The following is a 7,989-nucleotide window of genomic DNA, read 5'->3' as shown; positions in this document are numbered from 1 at the left end:
CCGAACACCCAACTTAATTTCATCAATAATAATTCATACCACTAATGAATTATTATTGAACTACCGTACCAATCCCAAATTATGTTTTGGGCTCCTTCTTATTATGAGTGTGTTAATCTCCCTATGTTTAAGATGTCGAATGCCCACTAATTATATGAGTTACTGACAACTCACTTTAATTAATTTCTTAGCCCAAGAGTAGTACCACTCAACCTTATTGTCGTGTGGGACTAAGTCCACCTGCAGGGTTTAACATGACAATCATTATGAGAACCTCTTGGGGACATTATCAACCTAGATTACTAGGACACAGTTTCCTTCTATAATCAACAACACACACTATAAGTAATATCATTTCCCAACTTATCGGGCCTATTGATTTATCGAGCTAAATCTCACCCTTTGATAAGTCAAAGAAATAAATACTAAATGTATGTGTTTGTTATTATATTAGGATTAAGAGCACACACTTCCATAATAACTAAGGTCTTGTTCTTTTATTAAGTCAGTATAAAAAGAACTTACCTTAAATGGTCCTGCTCAATACACTCAGAGTGTACTAGTATAATTTATCAGTCAAGATAAACTAATACCTAATTACACTACGACTATTCTAATGGTTTGTTCCTTTCCATCTTGTCATGAGCAACTATTTATAATTTATAAAGAACTGATAACATGATCTTCTGTGTGTGACACCACACATCATGTTATCTACAATATAAATTAATTGAACAACTACATTTAGCATATAAATATAGATATTGACCAATATGATTCTTATTTCTAAGTAAATATTTATACAAAAGTTAGGCTTTTAGTATATATTCCAACAACTTCTTCAACCCTTATCTTTGCTGCGGAATCGGCGGAGTTGAGGGCACCCTCAAGGAGGTTGAAGGCGCCCTCAATGGGCTTTATAAGGAGGTCTCGAGCAGCAGCATGTATCAATCAAGTTCTAAACAATCTTTCTTTAGGTCACTGCCAACGAGACGATCCGGCTAAGTTACAACAAGACCCCGACGACCTGAAGTTGCGAAATTGTTGGATTTAACCACACTTAATAGACAACAGTTTTTCAAGAAATTGTTGTCTTTTTTCCATTTAACAACAGTTTTATTGAAAACTGTTGTTGTTCACCATAATATTTTTTAAATAACAATAGTTTTTCAAAAAATTGTTGTCTAATGTATGTCAAAGACAACGGTTTTAAAAAACTATTATCTTTTAGTGTTGCTTATATGATAATATACAACAGTTTTATTAAACTGTTGTCTATTGAATGTTGTTGAATCTTAAAAACATAACAGTTTTATTAAACTGTTGTCTATTGAATGTTGTTGAATCTTGAAAACACAACAGTTTTTTTAACTTCATGAAAAAAGCCTAAAACCCATTTCTCCGTAACTCTTCAACGAATAAAAACCTATCTCCGACTCCTTCGCGACTCCTCCGCGAAAGACGCTCCTCGTCGCTCTCGCTGGGAACCATTAGGCAATGGGCTATGGGAGGAAGGGCCTAACTTAAATCATTAGTTGAAGGCGACGGGATTTATAGAGTCAAATGTGGTGGGGAGGCGAGCTTTCGCTCTCCGATGGCTGGGAGAATGGCGCAGGGAAGGCGGAAGGGGCCGTCGCGATTTGGGTTGTTTTGGTTTGCATCTGGACTTGCGATCCGAATCCGAGCTTCGCTTTTGGCGCTACCGATCCCAACGACGGTGAGTGAGTTGATAGTCTCGTTGAGGGTTTGATGTAAAATACCAGAAATGGGCATAACACCATAAGGGAAATTTTACAGAATTTTTGAAAATTTTTTGGAAATTTTTCGGAGCTCGTACGGACGAGTTAACGGGGATAAAAATGGGGCCCTGAAAAACCTGTTTAGGCTATCTCATTTAAGCGAGGAAAAGTTAGATTTATTTATTTATTTATTTTCTTTTTCTATTTTCTTTTCCTTATTTTTATTTTTCCCCCGCTCCCCCACTGTTTCCTTCCCTCGACGCCGAACCCGTGCCCTACTTCTTCCTCCCCCGCGCGCCCGACTGTGCCCTAACCGCCTCTCCCAATCGGCGATGCAAACCGCCGTTTCCTCTCGCGAATAAACCCTCGGCCAAGCTCGCTTTCCTCTTCTTCTCCTCTGCCGACGCTAACCCCCTTTCCCTGTGCCCTAGCCGCCAGCCACCGAGACCTTCTTCTTCCTCTTTCCCCAAGCGCCGACGACGAATCTGCCACCGCCGATCCACTGTCACCCTTGTGTGCCGACGCCGCCGCCGACTTTTGATCCGAGCAGCATCGCCACACCCTTGCCCCAGTGCCGAGCCATCCAATGCCGTGACCTATTTTGGGTTCACAGTCGGCCGACTCTCCTTCTCCACGCCGAGCCCTAGTTTCCCGAGGCCGATCTCTTCCTCTTTGCCGAGGTTTTTGCTGCTGCTTTCCACTGCGGACTCACAACCGATCATCGCCGATTTCCACACTGCGGCTGATCGCTACTATTTCCTTCATCCGGTCCAGCCCTAGTTCTTCATTGGTGCCCTAGATCTGATCTGCCCATCTCCGGCTACTCAGGTCAGTGACTCCACCTGGGTTTTATTTACAGCAACCTCATAGGCTGTGAGGCTACGAATGAATGTTCGGATGTGGTATTGATGTGAGTTTGATTTGTCTACTTAGTTTCAGTGATATCGCCATCTATTCGGAGCATCAGTTGTTATCACCGGCCATAATTTCCAGCAAACTCACAACAATGTGAGTGTAGACAAGATTTTCATTCGAGAAGAAACTTCTTAATATCAACTATCTTTATATTCTTTGTGATGCAATATCATTTACCTCTTGTATCTGCTCAAAATAAGTTTCTTATTCATAATTATGGTTTTACCTTCAATACTGTCAAACCTACATGTCCATGAATACTTTCTACTCTATCATACTCCACTCTCTGATAAAGGGGTCTTTTTACTGCAGGGACCTGTCTTACCATTCTCTTAATGTTGTTAGGCTTTTTTCTTGTAGTGTCTTCTGCTTGGTGCAGGAAATGGTAGAGGCTGTGACGAAAGATTTTGGAAGGATTGACATCTTTGTGCATTCTCTTGCCAATGGACCAGAAGTACTACCTTACACCATATAATCATGATGTTTTTTTTACTTTAGTTCTAAATTATGGTTTTCATAAATAGGTAACGAAGCCACTCTTGGAGACATCTAGAAGAGGGTATCTTGCTACAATTTCAGCTTCGAGTTACTCTTTTGTCTCCCTGCTTCGGCACTTTCTTCCAATAATGAATCCAGGTTTCTTTCGATTCCATGAAAACAAAACAATTGCATGTTCCATTTGTGTGTATATGTAACAACCACCCTTCTTACTACTACTCTCTAAGGGCGACCGTTACCTAACTACTACTCTACTTACTAGTGTCACTTATGCTATTATTAGTGACACTTAGATTTATCACGGCCCAGAGGAAAACCTACCGAAAAATTTCGGCAGAGTCTCCCCTGTACTGGTGACCAAATCTATAATACAAACATAGTATACGCAGCCACAGACGGCTGGAACATATTTTCCACAACCACGCAGTAATAGAAATCACAATAAGACAAAGAACTACTCTAGCAATAGCCATGACTACAGCACTCCACAAATAATAAAAGAGACTAGCTAGACATGCGGAAATAAACTCAACTACAATCCCAAGTTTAATATAACATTAACAGAGAACTAAAATAAAGTCTCGACAATTTTGCCAGCTACTTCTGGATCTCTCCACAGTCCAGTCACCACAAACCTTCATCACCACCACCACCCTGTCGCCTCCCTTTCATATCTTAGCTTTTCCTTTATCTGCAGTAGGAGGAAAGAAAAAAGATCTATAAGCGAAAACGCTTAGTAAGTACTAATCTATCTCACAAAACTCGAAGTGCATAAAAGTAATGCAATAATACTGAAACTGAAATGCTAAAGCAAAACTGCATGTACTCATGGTATACGGAAATAAAACTGAATACTAAACATGCTCACTAACTGACAGGAAAGTAATGAAACTACTACTGTAGGCTTAGAATTAAAGAACTAAACTTTTATTGATTCTAAGCATAAACTTGTTTCATTTTCTTATATCCTTATAATAGAAATTAATCTTTTAATTTCTCTTTCACTTTCTTCTTCTTTTTCTTCTTACTTTACTTATACTAGAAATTAATCTTTTAATTTCTCTTTCACTTTCTTCTTCTTTTTCTTTTCTTTCTTCTTTTCTTTTTCTTTGGGCCCAGGCTTAGTACCATCTTTGTTTTGCGCGCTCTCTAATAGTGACTGGGGTAGCGAGCCTCCAGCCCTATGAGTATAAAGACCTCGGTCTTACCAGGGCCAAGACCTCGAAATTGGTCACCTGAATTTGTTTAACGACAACCTCGGAAGTCGGGTACTAGCCTCTTACTTTAATTTACTTGTTATCTCTTTTTAACTAGACTTTAGTCTTTTTCTTTACTCATACTTCTCATACTCTTTTATTAGAGTTTATTAGAATCCTGTAGATATTTCTAACAAGTATAGGATTACAACTAACCAAGCATGCGATATAAAAATAACCCAAGGGAAGCAGATCTGAACTCTCTAAGAATGTTATAAAATAAAGCAAAAGAAAGCTAATTTGGATTTCCTAAACATGCTGTGATAAAAGCAAAAGAAGCAAATCTGAACTTACTAATCATGCTATAAAATAGAGCAAAAGAAAGCAACTTTAAGCTTACTAATCATGCTATAAAATAGAGCAAAAGAAAGTAACTTTAAGCTTTCTAAACATGCTGTAAAATAGAGCAAAGAAAGCTAACTTGGACTTTCTAACATGCTGTAAAATAGGGCAAAAGAAAGCTAACTTGGACTTTCTAACATGCTGTAAAATAGGGCAAAAGAAAGCTAACTTGGACTTACTAAACATGCTGTAAGATAGAGCAAAAGAAAGCTAACTAGACTTACTAAACATGCCGTAAAATAGAGCAAAAAAAAGCTAACTTGGACTTTGTAACATGCTGTAAAATGGAACAATAGAAAACTAATTTGATCTGCTCATGTACATCTATATAAACTGAATTTGCTACACATGCTCAACTGATAGCAAATGAAAAACTAAAACTGCTCAACTAATAGAAACCGAAAGCCGCACAACTAACAGCAACTAAATACAACCTATACTTCAGAATCTACAACCAACAAGTGGAATAGAATATCAAATCTACTACTTGGTTCTTTTACAAACTACATTCATAGATGGCATGTGATATCTAGAGCATAAAATCTGTTTATGCATGATAAAATGTTGACAATATTTCTACTGATTTCATTGATTTCTAATGCATTCTCTCTAAATCATTTAATAGCAGCCGGAATGGACAGATCTGCACATGCACAGGGACGAATCCTCTAAGCAGGCTACCACAGCAACCATCCAATCAAGGAAAACTCACGGTAGAAAACTAAAGAAACCAAAAATCTTTACAACGTGCTTTGAATTCAAAATGAACAAAGAACACAATTTCTTGACCTTAACATGCTATGCTCATGAAAAGGAAAGGGCAACTTGCTGTGCAGCCCAAATACTAAGTCTAGGGTTCATGCTAGGCCTCGGAAGCAGGGAAAAATCAAAACGGAAAACCCGAAACAACTCCTACCGCAGGTGAGTAGTACTTACTCTTGCTTTTAGGACTTACAACCGGAAGGAGGCAACTAGGGCTTCGGGAGAAGCTTGAAATCTCGGCTCCTCTTCACGTTTTCGAGCTCCCCTCGTCGAGGTGATCACGCACGGTGAAGACCGGCCGAAAAGGGCCTTTCACCGGCGCCGGAGACAAAGCCCTAATACAGCTTCGTTTCGCCCGAGCAGAGATGAATCGCGCGGCGTGAGGAGAAGAGGAGTTAGGGTTCGGGTAAAAGAAATTAACCCTTTATAACCTAGATTTTATTTCTGATCCTTACTATAACTTAAATATATCTCACTTCATACTTGATTAACAAAACACGTGTAGCCCAGTTGGTTGGCTGTGTTCGGTTAAGTCCGGTTCGGCCGGAGGTCTTGGGTTCGAGTCTAACCTTCCACAAATTTTTGGTCAAAACTTCTTTCTTTTTGTAACCATACTAAACGACCTCCAAAAATTGCATAAAAATACTCTAAAAATCTCTAGAATATTTTAAAAGCATTTCCAAATATTTTTATGGACATTTGGAACTTGAAATCAGGAAAATTGGGTCGTTACAGTATATTTCAACTTGAGATCCTGACAAGAACATCATTATCAATCCATCATTATATCTTCTTCTTTACGCACAAAATAAAGCAATGCTAGTAGTTATAATAAAACCCAAAATAAAGTTATCAAACAATTCCTTTTCTTGTTGGCACATAGATTTTATATCTCATCTTCACTTTGTTTTGGATGTCTTCGTTAAACATGGCAAGCGGTGCTTCAATATCTTTGACATACATAGCTTCCTAAAGGGCAATCCCAGGGTATAACCTTTTCCCTTGTTTATTCCAAAGTTTATAATTTGGAATACTTGTTTAGTTCTTGCATCAACTTGCAGATACGAAGGTGGAATGAGCTCAGCAAAAGCTGCATTGGAGAGCGATACAAAAGTAAGTTCAACTCTTCTATAATTGTTGTATGTGAAATTGATTGTCAAGTCCGGCTAGTGTTTGGAAATATTTAAACCCAAACTATATGGTAGTTCACTCATCTAAGATTATATTTGGCAAAATATAGATTCAATAATTTTGATGTTTTCCGCATTTGTTTTTGGATGTAGGTGCTGGCTTTTGAACTGCACTTGCTTGCCACAAAGCATCAGGTAATTATATAATTAGTAACCATTTGGTGATTGTTAGCATACACGATATGATGGCTTTTCTTCAGTTCAATAGACATATTTTTACCTACTGCTCTGTATTCCTATGTTCCTTTCTCTATCTATGCCATCTTTTACATTGATCTTTCAATTGCCATTTGACTTGAGATTTACCCATGCATGAAATTCTACAGTTTGTTTATATCACTTGATTATAGAAATTTGTTGAAGAGTTGTCTCGTTTTTGTTTATTTGATCTATGAATTTGTTTGCATTTGGATTATTTTCAATTCCTGAGATGTTAAACACTTCTAGTTGCTTCCTTAAACATTGAAGAATGTTTTAAAACATTCTTCAACCTAGCTCTTGATTGTTAATTTTAGTCAATTATAGTGGTAATTGTTAGATCCTTTATCTATTTTAATTAATCTCTATTTGTATATTCCATTATCTAATTAATCAATGACTTATTAATCAATGGTGCTTATTTTTGTTTATTAATCTCTATGAATTAATGTTGCTTGATCACTGGGAAAAATAATGTTTGCATGGTTTATAATAGAAGCTTTGTATGCAATGACATAAAATGAAAATTCTGCTTAATAAGAAATTTAAGAGCCACCATATTGTTTCAAGAGGTTACCATTTATGTTACATAGATAACGCTTTTTGCACTTCTATTAGATGACTAGATCAAATGGTTTTTATGGTTATGTAACATTTATGCAGTGCAATTAGAATCACGCGTACAATTTAGTTTCTAATTTGTAATATATATCTTTATTCGAATAGGTGCCCTCAAGAGTACTGGGAAGAATGCCGACAAACTAAAAAAATGGAGAGACTTTAACAAATTAAGTAGCACTAGGAGCTGCAGTCCCTCCTCTTCACCGACATCTAAGTAGAAAATCTCGTGTTATATTGTTCTACCTTTGTTTTAATAATGTTATCATTTTGTTGGTTGATTATAAAATTTCTTCAGAATGTTATAGATATTATTTTTGAATGTTAGAAAATTGTATATTAAATTTTATTTATAAATTTAATATTTTGAATGATTTATAATATTGGAAAATTGTGTATTAATTTTTTTTTATTTTTTATCTAAAAAAGACAACGGTTTTTCACCGTTGTCGTAGATAGTTTAAAACTGTT

At 36.9% G+C, this 7,989-nt stretch overlaps 1 long non-coding RNA gene across 1 annotated transcript; it reads left to right on the top strand.

Annotated features, from left to right (window-relative positions):
* Positions 1 to 3,176: 3,176 nt before the first annotated feature.
* On the top strand, positions 3,177 to 7,681 carry LOC122004042. The gene is made up of 5 exons (XR_006118193.1): positions 3,177 to 3,290; positions 6,449 to 6,499; positions 6,574 to 6,625; positions 6,796 to 6,837; positions 7,627 to 7,681. It is a non-coding gene; the product is annotated as an uncharacterized LOC122004042 (long non-coding RNA).
* The last annotated feature ends 308 nt before the right edge of the window (positions 7,682 to 7,989 follow it).

The sequence above is a fragment of the Zingiber officinale genome, chromosome 7B (genome assembly GCF_018446385.1).
Source record: "Zingiber officinale cultivar Zhangliang chromosome 7B, Zo_v1.1, whole genome shotgun sequence".
In the NCBI taxonomy this organism is placed as follows: Eukaryota; Viridiplantae; Streptophyta; class Magnoliopsida; order Zingiberales; family Zingiberaceae; genus Zingiber; species Zingiber officinale.
The sequence above is the reverse complement of the archived record's forward strand: the minus strand, read 5'-3'. Positions and strand labels throughout refer to the sequence as shown.